Source organism: Rhipicephalus microplus, chromosome 1 (assembly GCF_043290135.1).
Source record: "Rhipicephalus microplus isolate Deutch F79 chromosome 1, USDA_Rmic, whole genome shotgun sequence".
Taxonomy (NCBI): Eukaryota; Metazoa; Arthropoda; class Arachnida; order Ixodida; family Ixodidae; genus Rhipicephalus; species Rhipicephalus microplus.
This window is the reverse complement of record NC_134700.1, coordinates 23,689,992-23,706,926: the sequence shown is the minus strand read 5'-3', so window position 1 is coordinate 23,706,926 and position 16,935 is coordinate 23,689,992. Positions and strand designations below refer to the sequence as shown.

The window sequence follows — 16,935 nt, the reverse complement described above, 5'->3', positions numbered from 1 at the left end:
TCACGTACAGAGCGTGTTGTGAAGAGAGCAAGCTGCGACGTCGGCGCCTGTGGAAGAATGCCTGTGCAAGGAGTGGTGCTGCCTGGTTCATTCGCGGCGACTAATGCAGTCTTGAGTCTGTCAATCAAGACGCGAACGTCTTTGTATACCCGGTTTGAATACCCGGAAGATCACTTGAAGCAAATGTAGTAAGTGTTTTGTTGGTATTTGTTTATTGCCTCTTCTGATAATAACCCACTGTTCATTAGTCCCATTTAGGCTCTTCCATCCGTCCCAAAATCAAGCTTCGGACAGGTCAAGCAAACCTGCATTAGACACCATTCCACGAGCTGAGTTCATAGATCAGTGCAGTGTAACACTAATTGGTATGTCGCCAAAAGTTGCAAGACAGTTCAGCTTTTCAAACTGCTCTTTCTTGAACCTCTAGAAGATCGCTGGGCATTTTGACAACTTTGTGCCCGGCACCAAAAGTTTTTGTTAGACATCTGGCAACTACAAAGGGGGATATGATTCTGGCTTGCTTATCGTTTTTCTCACAGTGTATGACATGGTAGTGAGAATGTTTCACTTGGCCGGTTGGAAACATTGAAATCACCGGTGCGTACCTGTTTTAGAGCTTAGCAAGGGGAATGCTTTGTGCATGCCAGTAGTATTTGTTCAGCAGCGATCGTGACCACCCACCATGGAGCCCAACGAGGGTGTGCTGCAAATTTGTGGATGCTGGAAATTTGCACACACCAGAACACACAACCCTACCATAACACATGCGCCTGGGCCAGGGTAGGCTATTTGCACAGGGTTAACTCTAGCCGCCAAGAAATTCAGAAGAAATTGGGAAGAAAGACGAAGATGTACAAGGCAGAGAGAGAGAGGGAAAGGCGACTGCGGCTTTCCCCTTGGCCGATCAGCCCAGAGATGCCGTCAAACCAAGCCACCAGTCCGATCTTCCATTGCCTATCCTTGCGCACGGGCATTTTTTGACGGGCCGTAACTGCAAGTGAAACTATATAACGCAACATGTTTTTATTGACTGTGAAAGCTGATGTGCAGGAGAATAAGTTGGAAAAGCATAAAAATATCAAAAATGGAATTTTTTTCATATGCTCGTCAGAAGTTTCCCTTGCATGCTCTTCTCTTAAATTAAGCGCTATATCTTTTGATTGAACACTGTTATTAATATAAGCTTTGGCAGATTTAAAAATTAACATGCTGAGAAAGTAATGCAGAATTTTAACCACTCTCTCATAGGCCCTTTTTAAAATAAAGGCCTGCAAACTAAGAAAAAAAATGCCTTTTAGGTCAAATTTCAGAATTTTTGCTTAAAAATCTACACTGCACAAAGATTCGAAATATAATCGAACGTAAGCGCAAGTACATCTATATTTAGCTAAAGAAATTCGAGGTACATAGCGTTAATATATTTTGTGTAATTCATCGCCAAAATTGGAAAAACAGCAAAGCAAGTAAAACATTCCACCTCTATGTCATTACTGATTTACTGTGCTTAGAAAAAATTTTTCAAAGCAAAACCAATTGCGAATCTCTTCTTTGCACTGATGAGACAACAATATATAAAATTTAGAAAAAAAAATTTAAAAAGTCGACCAGCCATGCTTTCCTCAATCTTATGTGGAATCACCCAGCAGCAAGCACAGAACCGAGTTGACTTGGCCGAACATGGAAAAGGCCTTCGTCCTGCAGTGGGCGTAGTCAGGCTGCTGATGATTATGATGATGACTAGGCAAACTTCTTGCAAATTACTACTTTTAAGCAAAACAGCTGGCTTCACGTTTCATTAAAGCAGTCAGTGTACTTGCTCGCACACTTTTACTGGGCTCATAGTTTTTCCTGTTGATTACAATTCTCCACTGGCAGTGGAGCTTGGCATTTTTCGTTGCAGATAGAAATCTGTGCAATCTGGAAACACCGTACTGCAACCCTTCCCATGGTAAGTTGTGATCTTGACAGACAGTGCTGCATAATCCCTTCCTCTTGCGCTGGTTGTTAACAAATCTAAAGTGGTGCCCAGACGACTTCTTGTAAGCGGTAGCGGGCACTTTCTCGCATTTTATGGTCACAGATCTGGCGCTTCCCATGTTAACATAGCGCGATGATAAAAGCCTTCGCAGTTCTAAATAAAATGGCGTCTGGGTGTGAAAGTACACTGTTGGTTAGAGCCTAGGCCCCTGGGAGTGAGATGAGCATGCTCAGGTATAGAGCACACTGGAAAGCCTACTAGTGAGGGTGTTCAATAAAAAATTTGTAACGTGGAACATGCCGTCAAACATTTGTAATCAGAATTTTCTTATCTCTGGCAAACATGAAGTCGTATACATGCATGACAAAACATGCTGCAAACAGTAAGCATGAAAGACGTTCACGTTCAAGCACAGTTTGGTGATTTCAACTTTCTTTTAAGCAACTGGACATGCCGTCACACTGTCAAGAAATAGCATCGAAAGTGATTTCCTGAAAACATGTCTTACATTCATTCTATTTCAATTGGCCACTCAGCCAACACGCATTTCAAATCACCCTTCAAACATTCTCGACTTACTTTTTACAAAACACACCGATATCTGTTCCTCATTAACTTATCTTCCACCACTGAGTGACCACTGTATTATTCATGGTACCTTGTCTACTTATATTATTAAAACCAAGAAAACTTCAGAAACTTTGACCTTGCACGACAGAGGTGAAGACACTTCTGTGACTGATGAGCTAGCTGTCTTTTGTGATGAATTCGAAAATCATTATCAGTTGCGCTCCATTGAAGCTAACTGGTCAATGTTTAAAAATGGAATGCTACGTGAGCACATTCCCCGTGGTTTAATGGTAAACTGAAGAAACTCAAGAATAAGAAAGAAAGATTATTCAGGTCTGCAAAGTGTTCCAATTTTAACACTGCTTGAGCGAGGTACTTCACTGTAGCTAAGGATTACGTAACCTCAATCACACAGGGTCACTTTTTACGGTATTATGCAACTTTCATTGCTGCACAACAATCCCAAACAGCTCTCAAAAACTATTAAACCTGAAGAAATGGAGGTTTCGCTAATCAATTCTAATGGTTGCCTCATGGCCTATGAGGATGTCGCTATTGTACTAACCAATACCTTTTGGTCAGTTTTCACCCGTGAAACCACTCAGACCCTTCCTTCGTTTTTCACCCTACGCGCATCTGCTCATGAATTGTATTACCTTTAGACTAAGTGGCATTGTTGGTATCATCGACAAATTAAAAAACTGGTCAGCAGCTGGAACTGATGGTATCAATACCTAGGCGCTCAAAAACACCAAACATGTAACCGCCGTCGTACTATCACTAATATTTGAGCAATTATTAGAATAAAGTTCAGTTCCAGAGGACTGACGGATCGGGAAGGTCGTTCCCGTCTTTAAGAAAGGTAGTCGGTCATATCCTAACAATTACCGTCCCATATTCATCACCAGTGTCTGTTGCAAAATAGTGGAGCATGTAGTGTAATCTCTGGTAGCGCATTTCTTATCTAATATTAATTTTTTCCATTGTAATGAGCATTGTTTTCGTCCTGATCATTGTTGTCAAACCAAACTAGCCCTTTTTTTGCATGAAATTCATTCAAACCTTGATAATAATATTCCCATTAATCCTAAATTTCTTGACTTTGAAAAAGCATTTGATAAAGTTCCCATCCTCGCATACTGCTTACACTTTCATGTCTGAACTTAGACCCTTTGTGCTGAACTGAATTCGTCAATTTTTAACCCATCACCAGCAGTTTGTTGATTTGATTTGATACGTGAGGTTCAACGTTCCGAAACCACCATATAATTATAAGAGACGCCGTAGTGGCGGGCTCTGGAAATTTTGACCACCTGGGGTTCTTTAACGTGCACTAAATCTGAGCACATAGGTCTACCGCATTTTCACCTCCATCGAAAATGCAGCCGCCGCAGCCGAGATTAGATTCCGCAACCTGCAGGCCAGCAGCCGAGTACCTTAGCCACTAGACCACTGCGGTGGGGACCGGCACTTCGTTGTCGCTAACTCCTGTATATCCCCCCTCTTTCGCGTTCACTCTGGCGTTCCACGAGGTGCTATACTAGGCCCCCTTCTCTTTTCAATTTACATTTACGACTTGCCACATAACATCACCTACAATATTAGACTATTCGCTGATGACTGCATGTTGTATCACCCTGTAAGCACTATACAGAAGTGGTGTAGGGGTTCGTTAATGTCCTCAAATATTAACAAAACCTTCCTAATTACTTTTCATCGACGTAGAGACTACGTCGCTACTTACACTCTACAAAACTACCTCGTAGCCGCTACCAATACTACAGAATACTTAGGTATTCGTATCTCATCTGATCTAGCACGAATATTACATATCATTAGCATCACTAACACAGCTAATCGAATTTTTAGATTCCTTCGTCTCAACCTTGCCTTGACACCTGCTGGGACTAAACTAATAGCTCATAGAAACTCGAAAGACCTAGACTTGAGTATGCTAATGCCATTTTTGATCCTCATCAAGCTAACTTTTCCACTATGCTCAAATACATTCAGAACTGTGCGTCCAGATTCATTATGTAAGATTTCTCGACTAACATAAGTGCATGAGCAGTCAAATCTCAACTTAATTTTCCTCATCTTGCCTCTCACCATAAACTTTCATATTTGTGCCTGTATGATAAGTTCTTTCATTCCTCGCCACAAGGCAATGCATTCATCAGACTTGCGTATCGGACATCGCGCCATTGTCACCCCAACGTCATACATCACATACGCCCAAAAACAAAGACCTTCCCGAAGTGATTTTTTTCTTCAGACAGCGCAAGATTGGAATGACGTTCCTGCCCACATCGCCATGTCATCTCAGTTTGACCCATTTAAAACTGCCATAAAAAGCCATATTTTACCTTTATGGTTCGAAAGTCACATATGCTGTGTGATAAGCAGAAACAACAGATATCAAAATAGTGCATGTACGAACATGGAAGCTAAGGAATGGAAGACAAGTTACCGAGCAAAAATTTCCAGTCTTCTTTATGTTATAGGCTGCCACTGTTTTGACCACCTTGAGACCGGTGATTTTACGAAAGAAGTTAAACAGCATGAATATGACCTCAGGAAATCATGAGTGATCCCACATACCATCGCTAAACACGTGAAATCTACAGGTCACCAAATTAACTGGTCAAGCACACGTATTCTGGCCAAAGAAAAGCATGCATCATGCCTGCACCTGGAATCCCTGCACATACAGACTACTGCCCATACACTGAACAGGGGTGATCACATGCGTTTAACAATGTACTCTTGGTGCTTACGTCACCCACTTAGGTGTACTTAAATATGCTCATTTTATGGCTGTTATTGTGAACAAGGCTTCCGTAGTGGGTGTCGAAACTTCCAAAAACTTTGTATTCCTTTGATAGGTGTTTTTTTTTCCCCTTCTACAATAAGACACAACAGTTAGCCCTTCCTTTTTTTTTTCTTTCATGGGTCTTCTCGCGGTTAACTGTAACTGCAGCAAAAGGAGCAACTTTTTAAGCTTTGATCTATGGTAATGCTTATTTTTGTGGTGGTCGCACGGACTGCCGTCAGTTTCCATGACCAGGCCAGACTTTTCAGAAATTCCCTGACTTTTCCAGAAGGGTCCGAATACCCTGACTTTTCCAGGTTTTCCAGGTTGGTAGACACCCTGATCATAAGATCCATCCAAGTAATTTATGTTCTGCCTGCGTGTAAAAAACTATGAGCCACAGCGACAAATGCGCCTGAAGTGAAGATGTAACGAGACGGCCATCAGTCTGAGGGCGTCGTCGCTCCCTACAGTCGAAGCAGAGAGGAAACACCATTCTGCCCTGTGTGCGTGAAAAGACCTGAGGGGGGGACGGGAGATGTCCCTCAAGCAGCCACTGAGAGCATTGTCTCTAATGGGCAGTCACGATCACTGGTGCGCCACTATCACAGAAGCCATCAGGGGGTGGCTGGCCTAGCCTTCTACGTGCTGCGCTGTCAACGTGAAGAGACTTCCGAAAGGGTTGTTTTCCCTGAAGTTGCCATATTCTTTTACACCAGCATTTTGTAGAGATACGCGAGATCATATCCAAAAGAGTTAGCTGCCTGTCTCCCGTTGTGCAACATCACAAGTTGTTTCATCGCTTCACTACCGTGCACCACGCCCTCTTCCTACGAAGAAAGAGGGCACACTGCAGCACGTGTGGTCAAGCTTTCACAGCTGCTGCTAGAGTGATCACAGCCTTTATGAAAAACTATAACTACTTCAGTGAAACTGAACTCGCAATGTTTTGGCCATGTTTCCAGGCACGGGGCTTGATGGCTATCACAACTTGTGGCTAAATTCAGGTACTGTGGCGCAGTACAGCGCTGATAAATGATTTTAGTGCAACAGGGGTAGTTTGGCGCAGGAAAATAAGTTCGCACCAGACAGTGCTAATGGCGCAGCAGTTCCACCCTTGACCAAATTAAAATGTCTTAGAGGCAACAATCACATGTGTAGTCCAGGCGCTGTGCTTCACCTTGCCTCTTAAACCTGGATTGCGTACATTCACCTGGCGCAAGTCCTGTAGCATATCTGCACCTCTGTATTTGTTTCATGTTATGTAGCTGCCCCGCTTAATGGAAAGCATAGAGAGCTTCACAATTTGTGGGTTTTTCATGACCCACTGTGAAGTGGTTCATAGTTGTTCTTGCCACAGAACAGACCTTGAGTACAATGTAAACCACCAAGGCACTACGACACAATCTGCCAACTGTGCCTTCTAGCTGTCTTGGCCTTCCCACATTTATTGGAACTCTTGCATCAGAAAAATAAAATACTCCTCGGCAATCCTACATGTACAAGATGACCACACAGAATTCCATGTTTTGTCCAAAACTCTATAGGAATGTCGACAAACCTTGTCCTGAACAGTGCACTTTGGAAAGAAAGCATACCGGAGATGCCACATGCAAACAAACACCTTATCTAATATTACAATGTGCGTGGCGAGGCTCAACAAATTATAACAAGGTTTTCTATTCTTTTTAAAAGACAGGGACGCTCAAGAGAAAAGTCAACACCCCACAAATGCCAAGTAACAACTGCAAAGACGAACAAAGGTGGAAAAAGAAAAACAAGGTTTGCGCAAGAAGGCCGTGCAAGCCCATGCAGTAGGAAAATTATCAATCCAGCATGCATAGGTGTACGTGAAAGATAAATATTGAGGCATTTCATTTCTTGATTAAGCAAGTTGATTGATTCGCACATGCACTACTACTATCAATATACCATGCCTCAATCATTACACACATTTATTTATTCCTAGGCCTATAAAAAACCGCACATTCATCAAATTTTGGCATGCACTGTCTCGAAAAAGTAAAGCAGGAAATGGAAACCATTGTGAGAGTACAACTAAAAGAGGTCACACAAGAACAGACGAGAACAGGCACGCACTAAGCTCTTCTAAAGCAGAAAACATGCCGGTCACTATGGCGGGCTGAAGAGCAAGTGTGCCCAAGGGTAGACAAAGCTGGGCAAGATGGTGACACACACTTAGGTAATCCTCGATTATCTAAATATGTTTGCATAAAAATATTTAAGGACAAGTGAACCAGCATTTACATATTTCACCGAGCACAAGACATAAAATGGGCAGTACTTATTTTTACATGCGCAATTTTTACTTGCAGCAAATTACTGCATGGTTTTAATAAAATAAAAGTACCATTCTGCCACTTCAAAGCAACCTTACAACACTAAGGTGCTCGTCAACCAATGCTGTGTGGTCAACATTAGACTAGTTACTTCAACACACTGGGCAGAACAGGAATACACAAAAGCACGCTAAAGCTGGCGTGTTTCAGTGGTAGAGTGAGAGGCCGAGTGAGCAGAGCACGATGGAAAGCAGAGTGCGACAACCGTCACGTGACGTCACATTTTTCATATTTGTTTCATTTTGCTTCAGCTAGCTAGCGTGGTGGCAATGGTAACAGCCATGTGTCACCACATGGTTGGAACATCAATGACACCGCTGCTGTTCAAAGACGATGGCTACAAAGGAATGTTTTGATGGCATGGTACATTGCTCCCCACTCGCCACCCACTCTCCAGAAGTGTGGCGCATTCTAGTGGCAGATCAAGTGGCCCTGTCTGCCTACCACTCTTCACTGCACGATGCCCCTACTCCTATTCTATCAGTAGAACTTGACACAATATTCTCAGCATCAGCTGAAGAAAAGAGAGATGGGTGACATTTAAAGGGCCCGTGAACCGCCCAGAGGTAGAAATGCAGTTGTAGTGTAGAATCGTGCACGAGTGTACGACGAACACGGAGCCGTGAAAACTTTTCAAAACAGTGCAATAATAGCGGAGTTGGGCACGTTTGATTATCGAAACCATGACGACCACATGTTTCGCTCTCTCCTGCACTTCCCTCTGCTGATATTCTCTCCCACGCTGCTTTGCCCTCTCGCTGAGCTTCTCCCAATCTTCTGTGGCATACGTGATCGCCAACACGCTGCTTTAAACACCGTCTAATTCCAGTAGCCATGACTCCGTCTGTTGTGTTGTAGCTGCATGCTTGTTGGCAAACCGTGGCTGCCATAATCGTGCCGGTATGGATCCCGCATTGCGTGTACACCTTCACAGGATAACCAACGAGATAGAATCATACGGGGCCCGCCGTGCCCCGCACGTGTTGCACACACACGGGCAACATGACGAACAACAAGCAGCGCGGACAGCTACTTGCAGACTGACCGGAAGCTGTAGGCTCTTGCTCAACCAATCACAGCATATTTGGCATATCTGGCTCAGCACGTCAGAGATGTGGCTCGGCGCACTACGTGGAGGCTCGAAAGGCCCTGAAAGAAGGAGGGATTGCTTATTGGAATTTGTGGCGCGCCTGCGGCTCGTAGCGCTGCCACGTGTAGAATCGTTGATCGCGACGGCATTCTGCACACGATGCGCGTGTTTACTTGAAATGCTTGAAAAATTATCTGATGTGGTTTGCGGGCCCTTTAACACTGTCAAATTAAGAATGGGTGTTGTTCGACGCAAGGAGATACGGGAACACATTAAATGAGTTTTAAAATGCCCACTGATGTTCACGAATCATAAGCAGATAGAGTGGGTTGAAGCGTTGCACCACGACATAAAACGCAGAGCTCTAAATCGTCAACATGGGCACGCGAGCATCGGTGCAGTAGAACTTTCTTTTCAATTTTGCATATGTGTATGTATACACGTACGCATACAAAATGCATACATAAGCATACACAAGGGGTGGTTAAACCCTTACACAAAAATATATACTTGGCTATGGCTACATCGCTTCACATTCAAGAACCGTTAGTGGTAGTATACAGCAATGGGTTGATGATCGATATGTGGGGTTTAACGTCCCAACACCATCATATCCCTTTCTGTCCCAGCGACCAGTGAACTGGCCATACCAAAAAAGGCAGTGTAGAAAAGCAAGTCGAACCACAACCAGAGCCAAAACTATATTTGCAGCTTATGTAAAAGGTGAGCAATATAATTTTGCATGTTTATTTTTCTCTCAGCCCCACTTTTTTATGCGCCTTAGAATATGGGCATCATTCAGGTGGAAAAGTGTGCACACGGTGTGGTTACGTATCCAAAATCATTTTAGGAGCTTTCTTCGTGCAGTTTACACATTTTAAATCGTGCGACCTTACTGATGACTTCTTCAAACAATGGTGCAAAGGATAGCTTTTGTAACCATTAGTTTGCCTCCTGACGGGAAGAGTACCAGAGTCTAGGAAGAATGCTAACATCATCTTAATACATACGAAAGGAGATGACAAGGACTTGAAGAATTACAGGCCGATTAGCTTGCTCTCTGTAGTATACAAGCTATTTACAAAGGTAATTGCTAACGGAGTAAAGAAAACATTAGAATTCAATCAACCAAAGGAACAAGCACGATTTCGAATAGGCTACTCAACAATCGACCACAATCATACTACCAATCAGGTAATAGACAAATGCTCAGAATATAGCCAACCACTATACATAGCCTTCATAGATTGCGAGAAGGCATTTGATTCAGTAGAAATATCAGCAGTCATGCAGACATTGCGGAATCAGGGCATCGACGAAGCGTATATAAATATCCTGGAAGAAATATACTGGGGACCAACGGCTACCATAGTGCTTCATAAAGAAAGCAACAGAATACCAATCAAGAAGGTTGTAGAACAGGGAGATTCAATCCCCCCAATGCTATTTACTGCATGCTTACAGGAAGTTTTCAGAGACCTAGAATGAGAACAGTCAGGTACAAGAGTTAATGGAGAGTACCTTAGTAACCTGCGCTTCGCCAATGACATTGTGTTGCTGAGCAACTCAGGGGACGAATTGCAACTCATGATTACGGAGTTTGACAAGAAGATCAAAAAGGTAGGTCCTAAAATTAATCTGTAAAAAACAAAAGTAATGTACAACAACCTCGGAGGAGAGCAGCACTTCAAGATAGGTAATAGTGCACTTGAAGTTGTAAAAAAACTATGTCTACTTAGGGCAGGTAATAACCGTGGAGCCTAACGACGAGATTGAAGTAACTAGAAGAATAAGAATGGGGTGGAGCACATATGGCAAGCACTCTCAAATTATGACAGGTAGCTTGCCACTATCCCTCAAGAGGAAGGTATATAACAGCTGTATCTTGCCGGTACTTAGCTACGGAGCAGAAACCTGGAAACTTACAAAGAGGGTTCAGCTGAAATTGAGGACGACGCAGCGAGCAATGGAAAGATAAATGGTAGGTGTAACCTTAAGGAGAGATACTCCCCGAAAACTTATTATTTGTGCTAGAGACTTAGAAAGTCAGCCAATTAGACAGTCCTTCATGTAGATTTCAAATCTACAATTAGTTTTTGTGTAACTAATATAGTTATTGAGTTATATTATACTAAATGACAAATTATAGCTGTCTGTACGGGTACATTTTCATGTACTGAAATTTCACAAAAAGTATCGTGCTATGGTTTACAAAGAGGGTTCAGCTGAAATTGAGGACGACGCAGCCAGCAATGGAAAGATAAATGGTAGGTGTAACCTTAAGTAGAGATACTCCCCGAAAACTTATTATTTGTGCTAGAGACTTAGAAAGTCAGCTAATTAGACAGTCATTCATGTAGATTTCAAATCTATAATTAGTTTTTGTGTAACTAATATAGTTATTGAGTTATATTATACTAAATGACAAATTATAGCTGTCTGAACGGGTACATTTTCATGTACTGAACTTTCACAAAAAGTATCATGCTATGGTTTATTTCGCTCTTAGTAGATCATAGAGTGCCAATATCTAGCAAAGAAATGTGTACAGTTACTGAAAAGTCCTAAAAAAAATTATGACATTTCAACCATTGTTTCTCTCAGTTCTCTGAAACATAACCTTGTTTTATTGTAATTACTACCGAGATGTAGTGCAATTTCAAGTAGATATCGGCACTCTACATACCTTGAAGAGTATGTACGCCAAATTTTGTTAGTATGCGCCAATTCTAAGTGTACAAAAGGTTTCCCGGAAAACATGTCAGTTTCCAAAAATTTGAAGATGAGAAAAACAGGCTTGAACGTTAGAAAAGCTTGTATTCTTGAAAATTAAATTGTTACTATGTGAATCTTCGATCACATTGATAACAGCCTTTACCGAAAGCACACAAAGTGTTCAGAACCCTCCCGCACTGTAGCTTTGCCCTTCACGGCTCCTACGGTTGGTCTCCTCTGTGCGAGCCTTTTTCAATGCACTCCGACGGTGTGCACTTGCTTCTGCCGTGCGCTTTAAGTTCATTTTCATTATGCGCAGGTGATCACAACGGTCAGCGTGCACGGCTAGCTCTTCTGGGGGAAGTACTCCAATCTCTTGTAGGACATGCTCAAAGCTGGCATGGTCTTCATTATACCAAAGCACGGCAATAGCTGTGGCTGTCTCCACAGATGTCCGGAGAGCAAATTGCGTTTTCGGACAAAGCAACCATATTTTACTGTTGAGTGACTCGGCTGCGTTTCGCTTCTTTCCATAGAGGCACCGAGCCATGAGCTTCTCATCAGTAAGGCGCTTATAAATAGGCATAATTGCCAAGCCCTGTGTTTTAGTCAATAAGGAGGTGTGGCCAGGTGTAGGCTCCCCTAATGCTTAAGCACGCCTATGCTTACACCACGAGTCTGGTCCAGCAGGGCAAAATTTATAACTACTGGCTCCATCACTGGAGCAAGAATGAAAATAGGAGGCTTATATAGCAGTGTACATGCTGCGGATACTGCCCTTGTTATTTGTTATAGCTATTTGATAATATGTCTGCAGCTTCTGAATGGCTGTGACATTTAGTGTTTCCCCTCGTGGCAGCAGTGTTGCCATTTTTCGCAAAGCAGTGCCTAGGCATTTTGAGACGTGGTTGGTGCACTCTTCTTTTTCGATTACACTATTGCCATACACCTTTGCCTCACAGACAGCAGTGGAGGCCTTGCTGTCGCCATCACTCAAAAAATTTGTGAAGCGCAGTGGGGTATTGTATAACAATGTCCTCTGCCATACACGTGCTGCTGCTTCAGATTCCATTGCATGGGATGAACACTGTTTTTTTCACATACAGGGCGGTCGAAGGCTTCCCAAATTTCTTCATCACCACTTCTGTCCTTGTGTATACTGCAAGCGAGGCAGTAATTCGAAAGGACCTCAAAGTCGAGGCAAAGACCTGTGTCTAGGTACACAGTTGTGCCCACTCCGCTGTGGCTTTATGGCCCCTTTTTTGCCAAGTCCCGTCGAACATGACCAGGATGCCGCCGCCGACGGCATCCTCGTGATCCTTCCTGCCTCTTCCAAGTTTTGGCTAAAAGCCTTCATAGCAGTACAATGGACCTTCTTGACAACACCATGAAATGTCTTCTGATGCATCGGTTTTGGCAGGCCAATAATCACACAAAATCGCAAAAGCTAGTCATGTCCTGCATCTATAGCACGCGCTGCCAAAACAGCCTGCACGTTTATGGCAAAGACATTGCGCGAGTTCCCGCTGTCGTAGCGAATGTTCGCGCTGGGGTCACCGCACTCGCCGGCCGAGTTAATACGCTTCGATGTATGCGCAGACGAAAGCACAGACTCCGGGCACTCAGCATTGTCGCAACGTAGCTCTAAGAAGGAAGAAAGTACATTGCATTTCTCGGCTACTTCTCGGACGGCGAGTGGCAAGGTTCTGTTTTGCGTTGCATAAGTCAGTTGCCAGACTGCTACAAAATTTAGAGAAGAAATTTGCTGCCGTAGTTGTGGCTTCTCCGTGAGGGTTTGGTGTCGTCCGCGGTGCATTTCGCGAGTGCGTGTGCTACGTTGGTCGTTTTAATGAACAAAATGAACGTAAAACGAGCGTTACATAAGTAGGGGCGCCCCATCAGCACGTGTGATCAACAGCGGAAACGAAGAAACGAGCACTGTGTAGAAAGTGTGTTCGCGGATGCGAGTGTCGTCGTTTCCTGTGTTTCCTGGGTCGTACCGTCCATCTTTCAAGTGTAACCGCAAAGAACTTCGAAGACCTCCGTTATGTAATCATCCACCTTTCTAAAGCAGGATATGCGTTTATTACGCGTCAAAGTGAAAAGTTTGTAATCATCGCAACAAGTGTTAGCGTCGGGTGCGTTCTGAGTGTGCCGTTCGTCGCAGCAAATAGTATGAATAAATTTTGAACGCTTGCGAACGTTAGCTTCTGCTACGATAAAGATGGGCAAGCTTTATTGCCCGTCTTTGTTGTCATTCGTAATGCGCAACGTCGTACGAGTGCTGTTGTGTGTAGCGCTGTGGTGAAGTTCTGTGGGCCGTGTCACATTTGAGTGATTCTGTCCAGTGTTGTGAAGTGTGTTCATGAAATGGAAACCCCGAAATATTTAGGAGTGTACAGCTCAGTTTCCTATTTGTGTAGTTGCGTGCACGTGCCCTGAAGAGGAGCTTGCATACAAGACATTTTGGGCATGTAGCCTCCCCCCCCCCCCCAATATTTAAGGTACGCATTACGATTGATTGTCTATGAATGCATGAAATAAGTTATTGTGGACCAAGTTCAAGACAAATGTAAGTATTGCAATAAGTTGTCAGATGTTCGACAGTAGCTGCTAATTCAGTATCAATAATTTTGTCAAGATTACAAGCAGTCATGCTACATTACTTGAACACCATGACAACTGATATAATATGCGATGGTTATCTGCTTGCATCAAGCATTTGAAAAATAGTTAAACAATATTTTCAATATCCTGCCAAAATGCCCATGTCGGTCTTGTTAAACATGCATCTGTCATCAAGTAAGTAGCAAAATATTTCAAGCACATGTTAGGTCAAGAAAATGTTAAACAACAAAAATGCTTACTATCCTTAGCTCAGTGTTGGATGTCTGCTCCTTCCCAATAGTGCACAGAAACTGAAAAACTTGTCTCCAAAAAAGTATGCAGTCTCTCAATTAGTGTGGGGAGCAGGTGCGCCCAGCCTCCCTTTCCCTTTTAGGGCAGCGCACGCGCCTGGTTGCGGGGACCCCTTCCCCCACGGCCGGCGCGTGCGATTCCCCCCCCTTTCCCGGCGCCAGGAACAGGTTCCCCTCTCCCTCAGCGAGGAAAGGTACCATTCTCGTCAGGGAGAGGGAAATCGGGTCGGGGAACAAAACGAGCGGGCAAACGGGCGCTCGCTCTCTGACACCAGCGACCATCCCAGGAGGACGAACCCGCAACCCCTCCTGCGAGCCGAGGACGTCCACGACCGAGGTGTAAGCGTCAACACCTTTGTTATCTGTAGTATCTCCCCGCGACAGTGACGCGCGATTGCTAACGCTTAGCAATAAAGTGTTTGTTGTTGATCTGGCCAGTTGCCTTATTCGCCCGAACCCGTAGTAGTAGCTGCAATGAGGCAAGCTACGGTTGGGGGACGTTAACCGTGCACGGAACGACTGTGTGCGGCTGAAACATTAGCTATAGGCTTCTGCGTCAGCCGTACATAGGACGGTCCCCCAACATCTGGCGCCCAACGCTACCCAACATCTGGCGCCCAACGTAACGAATTTGGCAACGCGGCTAGTTCTGTGGACGCGAGCAAGTGCCAGGGCGCTCTTCCACACGTAGGATAATAGGCATGTCGGAATTCCAAGATTTGTCAATGTTGTCGGATGTCGCGTCGCAGAGTGGCGATCCTTTGGCTAACGCGGGGGTACTGTTAGGACTTTCCGACAGCGTAGAGCTTGGTCGTTTCACGCGGGATGATCAGGAGGGTGCAGAGACCGCGTTAGCAGAGAGTAGGCCTACGACGGAGAGCGGCCCGCATGGCGCTCCGGCATCTCGCGACGCGAACAGAGAGGCGCCGCCACAAGTTACGACACGCGCCTCAACTATAGGCGAGTCTTCGGGCAACAGTTTGCCCTCGAGCGAGGTACTCTTACAGAATGCGCTGTCAGTTATGCAAAGCCTCGCGAGCGCCCTGCAGAACACAGCGCAGGCCCCCGTGCAAAATGTGCGACCACGTGTCAAGGTAGACGTTCCGACCTACACGGGTTACCACGACTGCAAGAGCGCCAACGAGTATCTCGACCGGTTGCTCCATTATCAGCAGGCGACGGGTCTTTCTGATGCCGAACTTCTCGAGCGCGTGGTCCCGGTGTCGCTCACGGAGCAAGCGGCTCGGTGGTTCCGACTAACCGGACATCGCGCCCGTACGGTAGAAGAGTTCCGCGAAAGCTTTCGCGGCGAATTCCTACCGGCTAATTATGAGTGGCGTTTGCGGAGGGAGTTGGAGCTGCGCACCCAGCATCCGGACGAATCCTTGCTGGAATACGTACGGGCGATGGACGAATTGTATCGTCTCGCGAACCCTCACGCCACCAACGCGGAAAAGGTCGAGCGTGTTACCCGACAGGCGCACCCGACTTTCGCGGCGCACTTCAGGGGATGCAGGTTCGCAGACCTCGAAGAGCTCGCCACCGAGGCGAAGCGCATACAAGGGGACATCCTCGCAGCGCGTTCGTATCGCCCCCCTCCGCCCGCCGCGCAGTCAATCGAGCCTCGCTGTGCATGGAACGGCGGCGCAGTGACTTCAGAAGCGTTTAGGGGTAACGCATCAGCATCGTACGCTGATGAGCACGTGTCACGCGGTTGGGAGCTGTCAAACCGCGCTTTAGACCCCTACGCTTACGCGCTCCGTACGGCACACGCCGCCCCTGCGCGTGACATTCCAAGGCAGGAGCACGTGGTTGACGCGAGGCCTAACGAGCGGCGCAATCCAGAGCGAGGACCACCTGATCGAGGCGAGTTACGAGCGAACCGGCGTGGTGTCCGCGGTCCTTGCTATCGGTGCGGCGCGCCAGGGCACATCGCTCGCGAATGCGACCGCACGCCGGGTCAGGAGCAAACGCGCGGTTCGGGAAACGGACGGCGCCGCCGGTGATCCACATGGGACCCCGCGCGGCGATTAGTAATCCTACCGATGCGTTCGGATCACTTGCACCGTCGGTCTGTCGCGCAGGTGATGCCGTAGACTCGCCCGCGCCGCTAATCGAGTTAACGATAGCTCGGAAAAAGTTCGTAGCACTTTTGGATACTGGGGCAAGCGCTTCTTTATTCGGTGACGATGTGTTGCACCATCTCCGCGAGAACAACATCCGCTTGAGGCAAAGCAACACCATCTTCCGTCTAGCTACGGGCACAGCACAATCGAGCGGCGCGGCTAGGCTAGTGATCCGCTGGGACAGACGCGTGAGGCGACAACGTTTCGTGCATCTTCCAGGGCTGTCAATGTCTCTAATCCTGGGTCGAGACTTCCTCGCTAAGTCGGGTATTGTCATTGACATTGCAAACGGTGGTTACCGAGAGCGCGACGGAGACGCGCTGAAGCTTTTCTCGAAGGCCTCCGCATTGACAAAAGCATGCCAAT

The 16,935-nt window shown here is 45.6% G+C and overlaps 1 protein-coding gene and 1 pseudogene across 4 annotated transcripts in view; both read right to left on the bottom strand.

The window, feature by feature from the left end:
- The window catches only part of LOC119178046 (uncharacterized), an 831,732-nt gene that overhangs the window by 798,896 nt on the left and 15,901 nt on the right, over window positions 1–16,935 (bottom strand). For 2 of the 4 annotated variants that reach the window (XM_075869285.1, XM_075869292.1), the window contains exon 2: window positions 8,766–8,869. The exons of the other annotated variants lie outside the window; for them this stretch is intronic. The gene's annotated coding sequence lies outside the window, so the exon portion shown is untranslated. The remainder of the gene's footprint in view (window positions 1–8,765; window positions 8,870–16,935) is intronic. 4 annotated transcript variants of the gene reach the window in all.
- On the bottom strand, window positions 9,091–15,346 carry LOC142770480 (uncharacterized; annotated as a pseudogene).